Below are 22,343 nucleotides of genomic sequence, written 5' to 3' on the forward strand. Positions count from 1 at the left end.
CTATACTATATGAACTAGCTAATGTAAATGCAAGATAATACAAATGCAAGCTAAATGTATATGTATATAACTAAATGTAAGTCTAAATGTAATGCAAAGTCAAAGGAAAGGGTATCTTACAAATGGTGGTTTGAGGGAGGACTCCACCAAACTCATTCCTTGTTGCCATGATTATTGATGTTGTCCATGTTGCTCAATGCTCTCAATAATCGGTCAAATGCTTGAGCACAATCCTCAAATAAGCATGAATACGGTTTGTTCCAATTCAAAATAAAGCTTGGCCAAGGAAGCTTGTCACTTATTCTCTCTTTCACCTTGCCCTTGTCACTTGAGTCTTTGTAATGCTTCAAACCGGCAATCCCATGATTCTTGTCAACATAAGGTATGAAGTATGGTTCATATTCGTCCGGAGACTTCCACTCACCATCTTCTCCTTCAATTTTTGTGATGATGATAGCATTTGGATTTATCAATCCTTCAAGAGTAGAAGGAGAATTCTCATAGTATTGATGATCGGATACCTTAGGAATTGATGTTGTGGGTGCCAAATTTCCACAAGCAAGCTCATTTGCAATTTTCTTCTTGAGCTTTTCCACCAAGTACCCTTTATATAATGATTTGACTTTTTGGAGAAGATCCACCATATCATCTCCAACAATCATAGGTTCCATGGTGGGTGCAAAAAGGTCTTCATGGTCAATAGGAGAGAGGAATTCATCTTCTTCATGGAAGCATACCTAAAACTTCTCAAGGATGGGCTCCTCAAGTGAGGCAATCTCACAAATCCATTCCTCTTCTTCATTCCATGACACATATCCCGCATAAGCTTCTTCCATAGGCTTGTCATCATCACTATGTTCATATGAATCATAAATAGGGGCTTCACACTTCTTCACCAACTCTTTCTCCAACACCTCAACATCCACTTCAAATGACACACCCTCATACTCACAAAGGCTAAGAGTACTTGGATTACTTAACCTCATATCTTCTTCATCAAACACCACACTTTCATACTCACAAGAGCTCAAGGAGGTTGGCTCTTCCCACTTCTCATTTTCCATGTCAAAGGTTACTACTTCAAATTCACATTCATGATCAATGTCCAAAGAATGGTGGGGAGTGATTTCTTGGGATTCTTTCATTTGGGCAATTTGAACCTCCTATTCCTCACCTTGGGCAACAATGCCTTGAAGAACATTGTCCCTCTTTTGGCTTTCCTCTAGCATTTATTTGAAGAAGTTTTGTTAATCTCCCATCATTTGGAGAATCATATTTTGAATGGGTTCATTTTCTTGTTGTGGGTAAGTGTGAAAGTGGTTGTATTGTGGCAATTGAAATTCATTATGAAGTGGGTATTGGGTGGGTGGTTGTTGTGGATATTGGATATGGTGATTTTGGTGAGAAAATTTGGGGTAGTAGTTAGGATTTTCATTGTATGAATAGTAAGGTAGGTTTGTGTTGACTTGCTTCTCAAACTCCCCATACCCATAATCATACTCAAAAGATCCACCACATACTCCATATGTCAAGTCTTGCGCCATCATAGCTAAGACAAGGAAACAACTACAAGCATGGAAACTACAAGAAAACGGTAAAAACGAACCTTGAGAATAAGTTCCTCAAGATTAATGCACAAATAAAAATAGACAAACAAGTAAGAACTTAATCACTTAACACCATCCCCGGCAACGACGCCCTTTTGATGGGTGATGTCGTCGGGTCTCCCAAACAAACACATTTATAATTCTCAACAAACAACTAGTTAGTGGTAAGTCGAGGTCGATCCATGGGACGGTGTGCTTTGGGTTCTAGGTCTATCTATCTCAATTTATGCTAGTGTCACAAATTGTTTGGGTTTGTAGTTGTGTTCTAGACTAATGCAAACAATAAAGTAAAACAAGCAATAAAAGGAAAGATGTAAACAAATGATTAAAAGTGCTAGGGTATCATGGGTTCATAGGGGATTCATGGGAGTTGACCATACAAACATGTTCACAAAGTTGAAAGCAATTAATGTTGTAAAGGAACCAAGTTGGTTTATGTCTTACGGTTCTTAGGAAGAGTTGGGTCCCGGAGCCGAATCGATTAGATTGTACAACACCTACAAGTCGACTTAATTTCCTCCTAATCACTTCTATGCATGGTCTAACAAGACTCGAGTTGGTTTATATCTTACAAGTCAAGTTGAGTAGATAAGAGATGGTTATAAATGCAAGGATTCATAAGCTTAGCATTTCATCAAACATAACATGTGCATAGGTTGACATCACAACAAGCAAGCAAATTAATTATGAAAACATATTAAATTAAACATGATTAATCCTAATGTTTGTTTCCCTTAATTACCCATTAATCCTAGCTAAAGGAAACTACTCACTCATTATCATGGAAAACATGTCATTAACGGTGTCAATCATTACAACAAGTATAAACATGATAAGAGCTTAAGGAAATAAACAATAAAGAGTAAAGAGTAAAAGAATTATACCAATTTGAGATAATATCAAATAATAAAGCAAAGAATAAAAGAAGAGAATTTGATTGATTGATGAAGGGTTGTCAATCCTCCAATAATAACCCAATAATCTTCAATTACCAATAGTAATAAACTTGAACAATAATTAAGGAAAGATTAATGTATAGTTTTTTGGAAAGATTGAAGATTAATCTAATCTAATCTACTACTAATCTATTCTAAGAGGATTTTCTAATATGAGAGCTTGCTAATCTAAGTAGTACAATGGGGTATTTATACTAAAGATTAGGTACAAGAATTAGGGTTACTAAGGGCTTAAATGACGATTAAGTCCTTGAGGAATTGCTCCTATCAAGAAAAGATGCGGGTCTCCTTTTAGCTAGTCTTTCAAAAATATGCGCATCTTGAATGGAGAAAGAAGAGGACGTATTGCACTGGAGAGGAATCCGAGCGGCCAAGGGGTCGGGACGCTCGTCCTGTAGCAGGGGGAGACGAGCGGATCAAGCACGGGACGCTCAGATCTTAAGGTCTCAAGAGGAGCATCCTGGAAGGGAGGACGAGCGTCTTGTCTCAGGGGACGAGCGTCTTGAGTCTCGGGACGAGCGGATTGACGGACAGCTTCTCTGTTTGAGCTCGGATTGTAAAACGGACATCATTTTCTCATCCGGACTCCTATTGGTGTGATTCAAAAGCCTAGACCACATGATTTTTCGACACCGTTACATCTAGCATACTTTCAGAGCCAAAGGAGCAACCCTTGGTTTGGTTTCCGAGCAATTTCTTCTTGCAATGGCTTCCTTCTCGTCATCCTTGCCTTTAAACCCTATGATCCTTCTATATACTCTTTATTCCTACATCCTTGGTCATCATTATTGCCTCCTATTCATACTAGTCCATCCAGTATCATCAAAAAGCTTATAAATATGCATGGGAGACGGGAATTTCCGCCTAATTACCTTCTTTTCTACAAAACATATGAAATGCATCAGGAAAGCAAAATAGAAAACATTTGATGGATAAAATGGCTATAGAATGTTATAATAGTATGCAAAATAGGTTCAATTAGGGGACTAAACGTGCGCAAATAATTTTCACATCACTAATCAATGCTGGAGCTACGTACCAACGCACTGCGACTACTTTGCTACATGACATGATGCATAAAGAGATGGAGGTGTACGTGGACGATATGATCGTCAAATCTAAGGATAGAAAAGGGCACATCGGATCGCGAACCTTCGCAAATTCTTCCTCAGATTGCGCAAATATAACATAAGGCTCAATCCTCATAAACGTGCATTCGGAGTAACGTCAGACAAGCTTCTGGGATACGTTGTCAGCCAGAGAGGAATAGAAATCGATCCATCCAAGATCAAGGTCTTAATCGAGATGCCACAACCCCAAAAAGAAAAATAGGTTAGAGGATTCCTGGGGAAAGTGCAGTACATAAGTCGATTCATATCGAAACTCACTATGATCTGCGAACCTATCTTCAAAAAGCTCAAGAAAACGGACCATACCGTATGGGACGATGACTGTCAAAAGGCATTTGACAAGATAAAGGAGATATTGGCCAAGCCACCAGCGCTAATGCCTCCCCAACAAGATCAAACTCTTGGTTTATATCTCACAGTTACCGAAACAACCATGGGGGCTATGCTCGCTAGGGCTGAGCAAAAATTTCCGAAACGGTTTTTAAATACGGATACGATACGGTATACGGTTCTCATTATACGGTTTTCCGTATATAAGCTTTTTTTTCGTATACCCGATACGGGTTTTTAGAAACCGTATCCTATTCGGGTCAGCGTAATTGGAAAAGCGGATGCCCACTTTGACCCGGTTTTAAGATTTATTTAAAAAAAAAAACACGCATGTAAGTCATAACCCTAAGACCATCCGTCGCCCCATTCAACACATACACAAACACAACAATACAACATCATCTTTCTCATTGTCCCCCAATTTTAAACTCTAATTTAAAATTTAGATCCTCAATTCAAACAAATTATTTCCCAAAATTCAGATCTGCCTCTCAAATCATCTCTTTATCAAGGTTTGTTGTCTAATTTTAATTTTAATTTTGTACTTCATCTATTTTAATGTATTTCGATTGATTTTTTTTTGTACTTTTGTTCTTTTTTGTTTTTTTCATGTTTTTTTTTTGTTTTTTATTTTGTATTTCGATTAGATGTTGGAATGTTGTCAAAACCGTTTGATTATATGTTGTATGTTGTTCTGATTATCGTATTTTTGTTTTTATTTTTTGTTTTTCTACTTTTATAATTTGTTCTAATTTATGCTTAGTTTCATCTTAAATTCGTGTATTCTCCTCTTGTCATAGTCGAAGATGCTTGAATGAAATGGAAAAACTACAAGAAGGTTTTATTTTATTCAAACCTTGTGTTTATATTTGAAGTTTTACTTTTTTTTTTGTATCTCACCTAATCACCTTAAATTTTAATGTATTGTTTTTGTTGATTTGTAATTGTAGATATGAAGGACTTGATCATAGAGCATCATGACATCAGTGTCTTGAAGATTTGAAGCCTTACTACTTAGCCAAATCATTGCTTCGTTTTATTTCGTGTATTAGACACTTTGATGATTGTATTGAATATTTGGTAGATGATGTTTTGTAAGACTTGTAATATTTACCATTTGGGTATATTTTGGAAGTGAGTTTTTGTGAGATTTGAACTTTTAACTTGGACATTGGCAGGCCTTTATTTGGCCTTAAAGAAGCAGGTTTGGCATTTTACACTTTACAGTGCAGTGACTACTGAGTACTGACCGTGTTTTCCTTTTTTTTTATTGTATTTAATGAAAATTTAGGAAACCGTATTCGGGTATCCGGATTTTTTTATACGGTTTAACCGTATACCCGAAAACCGTATACCCGGTTAAAACGTATCGTATCCAGAACCGAAAATTTGCTGTTTTAAAAATCGTATACCGGATACGGTTTTGAAAACCGTATCGGGTACCCGGTTTTGCTCACCCCTAATGCTCGCACAGACTGTTGGAAAAGAAGAAAGAGCTATATACTACCTTAGTAAGAAGTTCTTGGAGTACGAAAGTAAGTATACACCTCTCGAGAAGACATGCCTCGCTCTTGTGTGGGGAACCAAGAAGCTACGCCATTATATGCTTAGCTACTCGGTCAAAGTGTATTATAAAATAAATCCCGTCAAATACCTCTTCGAGAAACCCGCCCTCAATGGATGCTTGGAAAGATGGACCTTAATGATCTCAGAGTTCGATCTCAAATACGTACCTTTGAAACTCATAAAGGGACGCGCCGTGGCTGAATTCTTCGCAGATAATCCTATCAACGATACGCAAGCAATAGATATGTGGTCGTTTCCAGATGAGGATATTTTACAAACCAGTACGGATTCTTGGGATCTTCACTTTGATGGGACATCCAATTTGAGAGGATTTGGAATATGAGTGTTGCTCATTTCTCCTGAAGGCTAGCATACACCACTTTCTGTCAAACTCGACTTCGAAGTGACAAACAATGCAGCAGAGTATAAAGCTTGCCTCATTGGTCTACAAGCAGCAGTGAGTTTAGGCATCAAGAACCTTCGAGTTCACCGGGATTCATCTTTAATCATTAACCAAATCACTGGATCCTGGAAAACCCGAAGTGAAAGTCTAGCACCCTATCAGGCTAGGATAGATCAAATTGCTCAATTCTTCGATCAGGTTACTTATTTACGCATGCCTCGCGAAGAAAATCAGTTTGCGGACGCTCGTGCAAAACTCGCATCCTTGATTAATATGCTAGACAACATGGTTGAAATGCCTTTGTACATCAAACGGCGGTCAGAGCCGTCCTATGTACACTTTCTTACAGACGAAGAGGAAAACCCAGGAGAACCTTGGTTCCAGGCCATTCTAAATTTCAAGCTTAATGGTACATATCCACCAGATATGGATAAGAGGGGACAACGCGCCATATCCCTACTTGCCTCTCAATACCTCCTCATGCAGGGAGAGTTATACAAAAGAACACCACTTGTTATCATCTTGCGTTGCCTTGATCATTCACACGCAAATAAAGTAATGGAAGAAGTTCACGATGGAGAATGTGGTCCTCACATGAGTTGACCTGTGATGGCAAAGAAAATTACGCGTCTAGGGTATTACTGGACGACAATGGAGTTAGATTGTATCAAATACAACAGGCATTGTCATAATTGCCAGATATTCGGGAATGTGCAACATGTTCCTCCCTCAATGCAATATACCATGACATCTCCCTGGCCATTTTCTGCTTGGGGAATAGACATCATCGGGAAAATCACTCCAACTGGGACAGGAGGTCATTGTTACATTTTAGTAGCTATCGACTATTTTACTAAATGGGTCGAGGCAGCATCTTACATTAGCCTTACAGCCAAACATGTGGCAAGGTTCATAGAAACCAATATCATTTGTCGATATGGTTGCCCACATGAAATCATCAGTGACAACGGGTCACATTTCCAACCAAAGCTGAACAGTTGCTAGCCAAATATAAGATCAAGCATCACCATTCCTCACCATATAGAACTCAAACTAATGGCGCGGTAGAGGAAGCTAACAAAAATTTCATCACAATCCTCGAGAAAATGATCGACAATTATAGCGATTGGCCTAGAAAAATACCCTTTGCGTTATGGGGATATCGCACGTCAGTTAGGACGCCCACTAGGCTACTCTTTTCTATTTGACTTACGACATAGAAGTTGTACAATCAGTAGAGCTAGAGATCCCTTCCCTACGCATTTTACTCAAAAGTCAAATTCCAGAAGCTGAATGGAATAGGGATAGGTATGATGAACTCGTCCTCTTGGACGAACGAAGATTACGCGCATTGCATAATGTGAAGACATATCAGGCACGTATCAAACGAGCCTTTAATAAATGGGTCAAAGATAGAAATATCAATGAAGGGTATTTAGTACTCAAGTCAGTCAGAGACCTCTTACCTGTCAATCCACGGGAAAAATTTAAACCTAATTGGGCAGGACCATTTTTAGTCAAGTCCATACTTTCAGGGGGTGCGGTTAAAATCATAGACCTAGACGGGAATGAGTTTTCTAATACGACTAACCTAGACCAATTGAAACGGTACTACCCTTAGAATAGGAAAAAACGCACCTCACGTGACACACGTGCCGCTCTTGCGACACGAAATAAAAACGGCCCTTGGCCCACTAAAAAGCTTATGACATTTCGCTCTTGCGTTTTGACATTTTGACATCCTCATATCATCAAATAAATTAAATTGCATTTCCTTAGGAGTAAGTTAAGCACACACTTATTTTTCTAAAGTTCATTACAAGCTTTTGCTTCGAACATTTATTCTTTTAATTATTTTTTTTCGAACAACGTACAGGGTTTGATTTCATTTTTTCAAATGAATACGTAGGCAATCCTTTACGGGATACAACCCATCATTTCAAGATGTAAATAGAAGGACATTTGCATGTTGCATATGAAATTCGACAAGAATAAATAAAGAAAATTTATAAAAGTTTCATAACTAATAAATCATTTATTCATTACTTCTTAAACAATAGTAATACGTCAAATACATATAAATTAAAAATGCTGAAAATTAAAATGCTAGGCTAGGATTCTAAAAACCCCGCCATTTATTACAACGCAAATAATAAATAATACTATTAAAAATGACTAAGGCTACTCTTTCATTTTTCCCTTGCCCTTGTCGCCTTTGTCACATTTCTTATCCCGACCACGAGCGGGACGCTCTTGCGTTATTTTCGACCTAATCACTAACGGTCGTTCTCGCGGTCCAGCTTTCCCATTTCGATCCACCACCATCTTCTCGGCAAGAGCATTCTTTGGTTTCCTCGACAGACGGACGACCTGATATTCGGCCTCTTCTTCCTCCTCAGTTAAGTGCTTTTGATTCTCCTTCGCCACTTTGCTGATCTTATAGTCTACGGGCTCGTGCTTCCTTAGCTTTTCACGCTCCTCGGGAGTGCTAGCTTTCCTCCACTGCAGCTATGAGTCAGATACCCATAACGAGCCAACCGGAACAGGTATGAACCACATATTCCTTTGGGTCCAGCGAATTGCCTGTTGGAGCTTGTGTCCTCCACAAATTAGTGTGATAACATTTATAAATCTCTTATAGGTTCACAAGGGTATACTTCATATTTTATTAGTTGATTAACGATTACCTAATAACGGTTGGCTTGCTAGAAAGTTTGACGTTATTATCATACAGATGGCGGTGATCAACTGGTCCCTAAAAGTCACACCTAAAGGATGTGTTTGAGAAATGTGATTGTATAAAAATATAATCACATTGATGCCTTATATGTCTAAACAGTTAGTCAATGTGTTGATGAAACAATTATTTAATGCCGATTAAATAATATTAGTTGAGACGAATTAATTGTCAATTCGTAAATTGAATATAAGAAGATATTTCATTAATGTATATAATGTTAGCTTGGACGAATTAATATGTTAATTCTTAATTAAATATAATCGGTTATATTTAATCAGCTAATGATAAATTATACGATATTGTCATAATAAATTATTATTGACCCGTATTAATTAATGCGGTATAATATAAATGACAATTTATAAATAATGCATTATATACATGCTCGATCGACCGGGTGTGTCAGTCGATCGACTGATATGCCTGTCTCGGTAAATGGGCCGAAAATTAGAAGAAATAAAATCTACCCTAATTCTCCCTAATACACGGTTATAAGGGAGAGGGGAGTTTATTTTTTTTCTAACCTAATTTTTCAACTCATTCTTGCCTCTCATCAGAAAAACACAAAACAACCTAAAAGTTTTACAGAAAATTTGAGGGATCGATTCTAGCAAGAAGTAAGGGCATATCTCATATCGTCTTGGGTGCAACTGATAGGAGAATATCATTGCGATATTGTTCATAGGCCGAATTAGCTAGGACCGAAGGTTATTTCTAATTCTCTACCTTTTGTTTATGTAATTCATTTTATGACTAGTAATCGTTTTATAAATTCGTTATAAACCTGTAAGTTAAAGGGATGCATACAGATAAATCCCACAAGTGGTATCAGAGCATAGGCCACGAATTTTATTTTGATGATTTTCATAAAATTGGATGTAAACAAAAATTGGTCTCGAAAATTAGGGTTTCGGCTGTAATTTTTTTTTTTTTGCCGTAGCTGTTTTCGTTTCTCGGATTAGTTGATCGACCACTACCCTTGGTCGACCGACTGCCTCGTCTGTTCAACCGAATTTTTTTTCATTTTTGATATTTTTATTTCCATTTGATTCATACATATTGTTGTTTTAATCAGTTAAGATGATAATAAAATGAATTTGTAGATGCTTTGATTTAATTCGGATTAAATTAAATAGTAAATGGAATCGTCATGTTGATGATATAAAATTCGTTTTTGCTATATAGTTTTTAGCATATACGGTTAATCACGGTTCATTAATTCATATGCTAATCATGTTCTAATAGCAACTATAAACGATTTTCTGCATCTTAATGTTTTTTAAACGATTTTCTGCATCTTAATGTTTTTTGAAATTTAGAGCATAATGCCGATTTTTAAAAAAAAAATTGGGACGGCTGTTTTGTTTTTTTTAGCCGTGGAAATTTTTTTTTTTTTGTTTCTGTTACTGTTCACGTTCAGCAGAACTATAAAAAAAAAATTTCATTCGGTTTTAGCTGTAAATCCGAGAAAAGTTTTTTTGCGGCTGTTTTTATTTATGCCGAGAGTTTTTTTTCTAAAAAAAAATAAAAAAATTTTCTGTTTTTTTTGGGAATGCCGAGACCAAAATTAAAAAAGGGTTGTTTTCGTTTTTTTATTTTGTTTTGGCCTAGAAAGATTATACATTAAATTTACAATGTATAATAAATTATAGTGAAGAGGTTCATAATTCATAGATACCTAATTATTTTAAAGAAGTTTAGAATAATGAATGGATTAAATTCATATTACAAGTTTAATGTGAATTAAGATTAAAATTAATGTGATTAATTGAGGAATTGTCACTTAATTTGATCAATTAAATAGGTGGTTTGGATAAAATTAATCTACATAATTAAAGAATTATGTCTTGCATGTTTAATTTTTTTTTTAGTTGATGCATTTTTTTTATAGTTGAATGAATCGTTGAATGGTTTTATTTACGTATTTTTGCAATCGGTTGTAATTTGTAATACCTAGTGTGGCCTTAGTCAAATTATGTTTTCGTAATGAAGGAATCATAATTTTTATGTAATTTGAGATCTCGAATCTCCTTTATTTTTCTTTAGTTTTTTGGGTTTTGAAATTAGAATGTAATAAATAGGTTTATTATGTAAATTTATTTATTGTAATTTTCAAAGAAGACTAAAGATGGAGATTGGAGCTCACTCCCGCTACATGGATCAAGATGGAACATCAAGACTAGCTTCTCGGATACATGGATGGATTCCAAAGTTGTATTTATGTTCATTTTGATAGGATAGGCCACACTAGGACTTTATTTTGTTTTACGTTTTACCGTTCTTATTGCTTTTCATTCACATGCTAGTTAATGCACCATATTCCGCCTAAAACCAAACCACCTACTAAAATCCATGAAAATTGACACATATAGGTTGTATGTTAGTTTTCATAGACATACAGATGTCACATGTTTATTAAGCCATCATCTTAGTTTATTCTTTCACGCATGCTAGATATTAGTTCACTTAAAATGAATTAAAATAAAGTTGATGGGATCTCCCTCTATAACGGAAATTGAGATTAGTCTTTATAAGGGCAAACAACTATGAATCCATTCTTCGTCAGTAGGCATAATATGACCCCTTCTACGTTGGGTAAGTAGTTTGTGTTGACTTAGTTTATCTCAACATTATAGTCCGAAGAGTTTCTCGTGATTATGATGGACTAAAGATAGAATTTACAGAAATTTATCGACCAAGAATTCTAACAACAGAATTAGCCAAAAGGTTGGCTTATCAATTTACAGATAATTGAGTCTTGGGATCATTTATATAATTCTTGAGGAAGGTCAATTGTATAAATGCTTGAGTCTTCGCGTTATGACATTAGATCATTAGACTTTAAATTAAAATCGATGCACATGCTTATTATTTATTCTTCTTTTCGCAGTGTAGAACACGTTTACATTACTGTTACAACAAATGGCTGGAAATAACGAAATCCCAATGCCTAGTGCCACACTTGGACGCGAGTCCTGGCTGAATTTTTATGGACAACATGATTCAGTACACGCGACTGAAGAATGATGGGTCCAACTTTGCGAACTGGGAGGCAGCACTACGGAATGCTGCCATTGCTGACGGTAAGCTCAAGTACTTAACTGAGCCAATACCGGTAAACCCAGGCCCCAATGCGGGAGTTAATGAGTCACTTGCTTATAGTGATTTCGTTATGGAAGCGGGTGCGATAAAGAACGTACTCATATTTGCAATGGAAACCAATTTGCAGAGACGCTTCATTGCCCAAGGTGCGAAAAAGATTTTCACCACGCTCACTAACGAGTTCTCAAAAGAACCGAGGATCGTTACTTATGAGCATACCTGTTGCTTCTTTGATGCGAAACTCCAAAAGGGCCAATCGGTTAGCCCACACATTCTTAACATGATTGAGAATGTCGAGAAGTTGGAGGCACTTGATTGCAAAATCAGTGAGAGCATTGTCATTGACCGAATGCTTCATTCTCTTCACGATGTTTTTGCCCTTTTCAGGACGAACTACTACATGAATGACTTGAAAAAGAGTCCTCATGAGCTACACTCCCTTCTCGTACAGACCGAGAAGGATATGAAATTGAGTGGGAGCATGAAGCAGGATGTTCTCACGATTTCCAACAAGGGTAAAGGTAAGGGCAAAGCTCCAGGCGACCTAACTTTAGGTAAGCCAAAATTCAAGAAGCCAGGAAATAGTAAGATTGGGCCCGGTGAGACTAGTGGCTCACATGGCAAGGCAAAGAGCAAGGGCGGTGACATTGAGTGCCACCATTGTCACAAGACTGGACATTGGAGGAGGAACTGTCCTATGTACCGTGAGGACATAAAAGCAGGCCGCGTCGTTCCTGTTGGTATGTCATCTTATATTCATATGATTGAGATTAACCATGCAAGTTTTGGAACTTGGGTACTTGATACTGGTTGTGGTTCTCATCTGTGTAATCATTTTCAGGGCCTAAGAAACATCACACCTCTCGGAAAGGGTGATGTGGACTGCATGAGTCGGGAATGGAGCCGAGTTCTGCTTTGTCTCGAAGGGAACATATGTAATCCAACTCCCTAGTGGTTTTGAGTTATTTTTAAATAACTGTTACTATGTACCCAGTTTGTCTAAGAACATTATTTCAGTTTCCGTACTTGATAAAGACGGATTTTCATTTTTAATAAAGGATAATAGCTGTATTTTCTCTTTCAATGAAATGATTTATGGCAAAGCGGTTTCCATGAATGGAATTTATATCTTAGATCAAACCACGGAAGTATTACACATGAATAATAAGAAATTAAAGGTTGGTGACAAAGATCAAACCTATCTATGGCATTGTCGAATGGGACACATAAATGGGAAACGCGTAAAGAAACTCGTCGATAATGGGACTATTCTCGCATTCGAATTTTCTACATATGGCACGTGTGAATCATGTCTCATTGGCAAAATGACTCGAATTTCCTTCAAAGGTGTTGGAATGTGCGCTAGTGACCTATTAGGACTCATACATACAGATGTTTGTGGACCTATGTCAATTACCGCTAGAGATGGCTATAGATATTTTATCACTTTCACGGATGATTTGAGTAGATAATGATATGTCTACTTAATGAAGCATAAAAGTGAGTCCTTTGAAAAATTCAAGGAATACCAGAACAGGGTTAAAAACCAACTGGGTAGAAAGGTTAAAGCGCCCTATTCAGATCGGGGTGGAGAATATCTTTCAAATGAGTTTGATCAACACCTTAAAGACTGTGGAATCGTTTTGCAGTTAACTCCACCTGGAACACCTAAATTAAATGGTGTGTTCGAACGGAGAAATCGAACCTTACTTGACATGGTTCGATCCATGATGAGTGACACGGTAGTGCCTGATTCATTATGGGGTTTTGCTCTTTTGTCAGCTGCTCTTATACTTAACTGAAGTCCGACTAAAGCTGTCGACAAGACTCCATATGAAATGTGGAAGGGAACGGTCCCTAATTTGTCCTTTATTCGGGTTTGGGGCTGCGAGACTTATGTCAAGTGGAGACACGAGGATAAGCTCGGCCCGCGATCGGTCAAGACATACTTTATAGGTTATCCAAAAGGAACATTTGGTCATTACTTCTATTCGCCTACCGAACATCGAGTTTTTGTTGCGGCTAGTGCGACGTTCTTAGAGAAAGCATTTCTCGAGAACAAGACAAGTAATAGAACCTTCGAGCTGTCGGAGATTCCAGTACCAACAACCGAGGAACAGATGGAGGAAGTGATTCCTCCAAATGATGTTACGGTTAGCATTCCTGAGGAACCTAGGAGGTCGGGTAGAGTCTCTAATCCTCCGGACAGATACATTGGTATGGTCGAGGAGAATAACGCTGTACTACTAGAGAGTAATGAACCCGCTACCTATAAAGGTGCTATGGCCTGTTCCGACTCAAAGCTATGGCTCGAAGCCATACAATCCGAGATGGACTCCATGTATGAAAATGACGTATGAGATATAGTTGATTTACCTAATAAGGTAAAACCACTATAGTGCAAATGGCTTTACAAAATAAAGCGTTCTGTAGACGCGCAACCAGATATCTATAAGGCACGACTAGTGGCAAAAGGTTTCACTCAAGTGCACAGATTGCATTATGATGAAATTTTTGCATCTAAAGTCATGTTACGTTCCATTCGGATAATCTTAGCGATTGCCGCATTTCATGATTATGAAATTTGGCAAATGGATGTGAAAACCGCCATCTTAAACGGTTATTTAGAGGAAGAGTTGTACATGGTGCAACCCGAAGGTTTCATAGATCTTGAACATCCTAAGAAAGTATGCAAGCTTAAGCGTTCCATTTATGGACTTAAGTAAGCTTCTCGGAATTGGAATCATCGTTTCGACCAGGTGATAAAAGAGCATGGTTTCACTCGATCGGTCGAGGAACCATGCTTATATATCAAGTCGAGTGGGAGCAAGATTGTATTCTTGATATTGTATGTCGATGACATACTTTTGATTGGGAATGCCATTCCTCTCCTATCTTCGGTTAAAGAATGGTTGAAGAACCATTTCCAGATGAAAGATCTGGGTGAGGCACAACGCATTTTGGGAATCCGTATCTACCGAGATAGATCACAACGGACGTTATCACTTAGTCAAGAGTCTTATTTGGATAAGATTCTTGAGAAGTTCAACATGACCAACTCCAAGAAGGGGAACCTTCCAATGACGTCTGGGATGCAGTTAAGCAAGTCTCGGTCACCCACGATGCCTGGAGGGATTGAGCGCATGAGTCGTGTTCCTTATGCATCTGCAATAGGATCAATCATGTATGCCATGATATGCACACATCTAGACGTGGCATATGCATTGAGTATGACGAGTCGGTACCAAAAGAATCCAGGTGAAACACACTGGATAACTGTTAAAAATATCCTCAAGTACCTACGGAGGACTAAGGATAGGGTATTGACTTATGGAGGCGATACTAAGCTATGCGCAATCGGTTATGCAGATGATAGCTTCCAAACGGATCGAGATGATTCAAAATTTCAGTTCGGGTTTGTCTTCACTCTTAATGGTGTTGCGGTCAGCTGGAAGAGTTCCAAACAGAGTGTTGTAGCAGATTCTACTACTGAATCCTAGTACTATGACGCTTCGGAAGCAGCTAAGGAAGCGATATGGATGCGTCAATTCTTACAAGGACTTACTATAGTTCCTAGTTCGAATGACCCGATCACCATCTATTGTGATAATAGAGGTGCCATCTTCTAGGCTAAGGAGCCAAAGTCTAGCAACAAATCTAGACATGTACATTGGAAAGCTCACCTGATCCGTGATTACGTGGAGCAAGAAGAAATAGTGATTGACAAGATTGCGACGGATGATAACATCGCGTACCCTCTCACTAAACCTTTGAATTTTGATAAGCATGAAGGGCACGTTATTTCCATGGGAATTAAACGTGTTCCTGACTTGTAGTAGTTGATTATAAATTTGATACATTATCTTTTTCATATACTATTTATAGCTTCATCATTTTATTATATAATATTTTGTTTTCATGTGGATTGTACTGACAACTTTGAACGCCACAAAGTGAACTGAATTACATTATATTTTGTTTTGGTCCGTAATCGCCTTCAAGAGCTGATAACTCTGGCTATTATATTGTGCAGTCGATTGATGGTGGGTTCAACGAGCCATAAGTCAAACTGTCGACTGATCGATCACAAATGCGAGATTATAACGATACCTCGTAGGACAATTTTTTTGTGACAACGTAATGGAGTCCTTAATGTTTAAAAACATTCGGTGCCAGGTCGTGGATAGGACATCCATTGTGTTCCTAGAGTCGATTCTTTTGACTAACGTCTGTTTCTTGAGATTAAGGCAGTTTTTGGGTGACTTTGGTTTCTTTCTCAGGGTCTGCCGTAACTGGAGGCTAAGTAGATTTTTTCTGGGTCATTTCATACTGTGCTTACATCGGCAGGATTCGAGTTGAGGAAAATATCCAACCTTTATCAGGTATAGTTATTTCTCAGGGCCACTCGAGGAGTTGTAACTGAAATGCATGGCCATGCTCGAATGATGATTCGTTTATCAGTTAAGTTATTCTCTAGTCTGAGAAACCACTCTTGATACAAATCGCTTGTAAAATACGACCTTTGTGAATACAGATTTCGCAAATTGTTTTACATTGAGTGGGAGAAATTTTAGGATATGAGAATCGGTTATCGCACATACACTTGTGAGGACAAGTGGGAGTTTGTTGGAGCTTGTGTCCTCCACAAATAAGTGTGATAACATTTATAAATCTGTTATAGGTTCACAAGGGTATACTTCGTATTTTATCAGTTGATTAACGATTACCTAATAACGGTTGGCTTGCTAGAAAGTTTGACGTTATTATCATACAGATGGCGGTGATCAACTGGTCCCTAAAAGTCACACCTAAAGGATGTGTTTGAGAAATGTGATTGTATGAAAATATAATCACATTGATGCCTTATATGACTAAACAGTTAGTCAATGTGTTGATGAGACAATTATTTAATGCCGATTAAATAATATTAGTTGAGACGAACTAATTGTCAATTCGTAAATTGAATATAATAATTTATATTTAATTAATGTATATAATGTTAGCTTGGACGAATTAATATGTTAATTCGTAATTAAATGTAATCGGTTATATTTAATCAGCTAATGATAAATTATACGATATTGTCATAATAAATTATTATTGACCCGTATTAATTAATGCGGTATAATATAAATGACAATTTATAAAAAAAATGCATTATATACATGGTCGATCGACCGGGTGTGTCAGTCGATTGACTGATATGCCTGTCTCGGTAAATGGGCCGAAAATTAGAAGAAATAAAATCTACCATAATTCTCCCTAATACACGGTTATAAGGGAGAGGGGAGTTTATTTTTTTCTAACCTAATTTTTCAACTCATTCTTGCCTCTCATCAGAAAAACACAAAACAACCTAAAAGTTTTACAGAAAATTTGAGGGATCGATTCTAGCAAGAAGCAAGGGCATATCTCATATCGTCTTGGGTACAACTGATAGGAGAATATCATTGCGATATTGTTCATAGGCCGAATTAGCTAGGACCGAAGGTTAGTTCTAATTCTCTACCTTTTGTTTATGTAATTCATTTTATGACTAGTAATCGTCTTATAAATTCGTTATAATCCTTTAAGTTAAAGGGATGCATACAGATAAATCCCACATTGCCCACTCTTGACGAGACTCCGAAGTATGCGCCAAGGTAGTTTGAGGGACAGTGTTTAGCTTCGAGATTTTATGTCTTAGGCCCACTTGCCTCATCAAGCTCTCCGGAAAAGCATAGATCATGAATTCCAAGCCGGGAACGCGAATTGACCGTGTCAGATCCAAAGACGATACTCCAGTCAACGTTCTAAGATGCCACCATGGCACGATCCACGTAATCAAGGGCCTACCTTCACTTTTGAATTTATTTTCCCAATAATTGCATACTCGAGTGAAGTCCACCATGTATAGCCTCGTTCTCATCACAATTGATCAGGAGCGATATCCTATCACATCAACTGGGGGCTCGATCAACCGCAGCCTTTCCATCAGCCAGATCTGCAAAAGGGGACGGGAGTTAGTATCCAAAACCGGCCGAAAAAAAAGAAAAAAAAAACAAAAAGAAAAGAAAAAGAGAAAGAAAATAGCCGAATAGGACAGAAAACGGGTTCTTACCTGTAAAATAATAGGACTCCCTATATAAGGATGCTCGCGGTTCACCTTCCTATTGTCCAATCCTAGAATGGTCTCCCCTAGGACTAAGCATGCTGGGCTCCTGCACAGTTCCATTTGCTCCACTATGCCTAAAAATCGAGGGTCACCCCTCATCTCTTTGTCCACATGCCCTCGCGGGACGTAGTAATGAAGAAGGCAAAATCCATAAGCTATGCGCCTCGCCGCATAAGAGATAGTAGGCTCCTCCCTATTTATAAATCGATTGACAAATTCAAACATACAGACACCTTTTGAGGTCACAAGACGGTCTACCTCAGCCTTGGTCAATCCATGCAAATCCCTAAATTTATTTTTATAGCCTTGAGAGCTAGGGGGTATAGCCGAAACACTTTCTGCGTCCCATCCTCCAACCGCAACAATTTCTTCAGGAAAAGGACAAATTTCGCCTCCCGGAAAGGCAAATACATGAAAATTCGGGTCCCAATATTCAAATCAAGCATCCAAAAAGGGCCTAATTACCTTCACTAGCTTAAAACTTATGATTGATCGTAAGTTAAAAGCACCCATGTCGTGTTTCTCCACATTCGTAAATTCATTCGCCCACTCCTTAATGCGATTTTCAAAAGCATCCATTTTTTTTGGGTAAATTTGAGAGGACATATGAGGTTTTATGTAATAGACGAAGTCAAGGAAGGGATAATTGTGAGAATAGAAGCTCAACCGAAACCTTTATTTATACTATTCGATGTTTCCTAAATTCTGCCGAGAGCCGACTAGCTGGAGAGAAGACGCAGCAAAAGCTGCGTCTCTTTGAAGGATCGCAGCTCTTGCTGCGCCTCTTCCCCAAGCTCTTTTCCTCGTTTGACAGCCGTGGGATCTTTCCTAATCTGTTTTAGTTAAAGTTTCTTATTCCTATAGGGACTTAATTCGGTAATTTCTATTAATTACCAAATTTATGTCTGTGACACCCCCCATATACCGAGGAGCCTGGGCTAGGCCTTCCTTAGCATATAAGGGCATCACCATCCCGGTTGCCCGAGGTAAGTAATCATCAAAAGTCGATAAAAGAACAATTACAGTTATGTTACAAGTGTTCCATCTAAACTATTAAAACAGAGGTACAACTCGTCAAAGTTAGAGAACTACTTCTGACTTTACTCGTGAGGACTCTTCCCAACCCGGACTCCAGCTAGTATCCAAGACAGCACCTGCTAAGATGGACTGCTCACTATAAGGGATCACGGCAGGCGCAAACAAACAAGACAACCACACAAGGTCAGTACTGAGGTGAGACACAACAATCAACTTTCACATAATACAAACACAACCAAACACACACTGTCACACCATTCCAATCAATCTCCGTCACCGACTGTCCACTGGACCAGCCATGCTAGTGGGGGACCGCAGCCGTACCCAGCCAATCCCCGCTCATCATACCGAGCGATAACCCTGTCCCATTAATGTGCACATCCCCTCCTGTGGCGGGTTCCACGAAGGGCGAAACTAGGGCGTGAAGCCACTCCCGCAAGTAAATCCACTCAGCCGAGGACGCACCTCGAGAACCACAGACAATCAGTCACAAGCATCTATATCACAACAACAACAACCACAACAACAACAACAACAACAACAAAAACCACAACAACGACAACCACAATCAACAACAACGACCGACACACTAATAACCAGCAGAGACTGAGTAGGAGAACCTACCTTTAACCAAAAGCAGCGATTCCTCGATCAACCATACAACATCAACCAAGCAAGAAATCCCTATAGAAACAGTGCACAAGCCTATTACTACCAATACAACCCTACAAGAGACAACAAAGGCAAAGATGATGACGACGACGTACCTGCGCATCTCACAACGGCGTTAAGGCCGCTTCCCGACTCAAGCAACACATCCCCAAGGCACTAACATCCTCAAAGGCTCCCATGGAAGGTATTTTCTGAAGGGAAAGGAAGGAGGCGACCTATTGATCTGAAGGAAGGAGGCGGAAATGATTTGCGGTTTTAATAAAACACGATTATAAACCCTCGCTGAAAAGACGTTACTCGATCAAGTAACCCACTTACTCGATCGAGTGGCCCCTACTCGACCGAGAACCCAAGCTACTCGATCGAGTAGCCTCTACACTATCGATTACCACTCACTTCTAAAGGCAATCAAAGCACAAGGTAACTCCGGCACGCATCACTAAAGGCTATTGCCTGCCCCCAAAGGTCGGTCAACGGGTCCCTAAAAGGACGGGTATTACAGTCTTCCCCCCTTAAAAATAACTTTGTCCTCGAAGTTCAACTCACCCTTCCCTAACCGCATGACAAGAAACCAAGGTTGACAGCACTGTTCTCCCGACACAGGTCACTACTATCTAGAAGCATTACCCCACTAAGTCATCATCATCACGCCCGAGACACCACATACACCAACTTCTACAACCCACAACTTAAATTTCCAACTCACAACATGTACCAACACGACCAACGACTATACTATTACTCCAAGCATTTAGCCACGTAACTACGAGATTATACTTTCACTTGCACAAAACTACCAACATCAAACATGTCACACAACGATCCTATTACACCGCGTGATTCAAACATTTTATTACCGTTCTCGACATACTTATCTCTTTATGACTATCTTGTCACTGTACATTAGTCAACCTTTACTTAAACATACAAATTACTCATCAAATGATTAAAACAATTACAACTTCATGCTAGCAATATAACCGGGATAATAGAAAACATTACAAAAATGCAACAAAATTATTATAATATCGGTTTTTTTATTTTGCGACATTACTCTTCCCCTCTAAAAGGAACTTCGTCCCCGAAGTTCACCATCAAACAATTTTCCTATACTTAAAGCACCTTGTCGACATTACTCACTAATCATGACGAATCATAGTCCTATGTGTGTGTATATATATATATATATATATATACATCTGCTACCTTACGAGAATAATTATTATCAAGAACCATAAAAGACATGCACATATCAATTGTATATAATGAAGTTATAGAAATTCTGCGCAATAAGTAACAAGTCTTTTCAATAATAAATAAGTTAGGCTTGCTTGTGAAAGCAATAAAAGAAACCTTTATGTCACATCTATTCCCACAAAACATCATTTATTAGTCGAGCATGGACCCAAGCATAACTAATAAGTCGACCCAAACATGTTACTAACCTTCAATAATCATTAGAAGTATCCAAACCTGCAAAAATAGAAACATCCAAACAATTTTATTTTCGAAAAAGTTCCTGTAACAGTGCTGCTCGATCGAGTGGGTTAGGCACTCGGTCGAGCTGGCCTGACTCGATCGAGTATCTTAGCTACTCGATCGAGTAGCCTGAAATCAGATTACTCTTTAGCTACCATACCTGCAGCTACTCGATCGAGTGAGGGGCACTCGGTCGAGTGACCACAGGTCAAATGCTACTCGAAAACTTCTCTAAAATCACACCAAGTATATATATACACAATCGCATAACCGCGAGCCGGATGATAACCCGACCATAAATCCTGCAAACAAGTCTAGGAAAGCAAATACGGCCTTATGGCCACCAATACAATCCGGACATAAAAAGTACGAAAATGGGATGTCCCAACCAAAGCAAACTAACATCCGATACAACTACTAACAAGACAATAAAAGGAGTATCACTCCTGCTGCTGCTGCTCATCCATAACATCATACTCGTATCCACCACCACCTGAGGTGCCTGCTCCTGACGTACCAACACCCGCATCACCACCAGCTCCAGCATCCGGCCTCACATACCAAGGGGTCAAACCACCGTAGGGATATGTCTGAGGTGCTCTCCATGTGGACATGTCCACCCCGTAAGAGTGGAAAACCCCGCTGTAATCTCCGACTCCCCTTCACCAAACTGGATGTGGTCCCGATGTCCCAATACCCTGAGAATACGCCATCTCATGCATGTTCCGGAGCGTCAAGGTAAAAGACACTCTCTCAGTCAGATAGCTATCACGTGTCTCCGGGGTATCAAGGTAAGGGTACCAAGGAAACGGGTGCTGTGGTGGTGCTGCCGGCTGTGGCTGGGTCTCAGCCACCCTCTCCCTCACACGACGTGGTCCCCTCCATAATTTGTGTCTGTCCTCCGCAGCTCTCACATTTCCCCCTTCCTCGGCTCATGCATAACCTGAAGGATCGTATCATCGATGAGGTAGTTCTGTCTTGCCGGAGGTGCATCCTGATCTTCCTCATCAGAATCGGCAGCTGCCACTACCGCATCTAACGGCTCAGTCGGTGGGAGGTGCTCAAGAGCCGGTATCCTCATCTAGCTCATGCCCCACACCCTCCATGCTAGACTACCATCCGCCAATGTTCTCAACCATTTTAGGTGGAGGAAATAATCTCTGTCC

General features: G+C 39.0%; 1 long non-coding RNA gene across 1 annotated transcript; it reads left to right on the forward strand.

Moving 5' to 3' along the window:
• Positions 1-4,444: 4,444 nt before the first annotated feature.
• Positions 4,445-5,004, forward strand: LOC141591146 (uncharacterized). The gene is made up of 3 exons (XR_012520687.1): positions 4,445-4,535; positions 4,824-4,861; positions 4,974-5,004. It is a non-coding gene; the product is annotated as an uncharacterized LOC141591146 (long non-coding RNA).
• The last annotated feature ends 17,339 nt before the right edge of the window (positions 5,005-22,343 follow it).

The sequence above is a fragment of the Silene latifolia genome, chromosome 7, assembly GCF_048544455.1.
Source record: "Silene latifolia isolate original U9 population chromosome 7, ASM4854445v1, whole genome shotgun sequence".
Classification (NCBI taxonomy): domain Eukaryota; kingdom Viridiplantae; phylum Streptophyta; class Magnoliopsida; order Caryophyllales; family Caryophyllaceae; genus Silene; species Silene latifolia.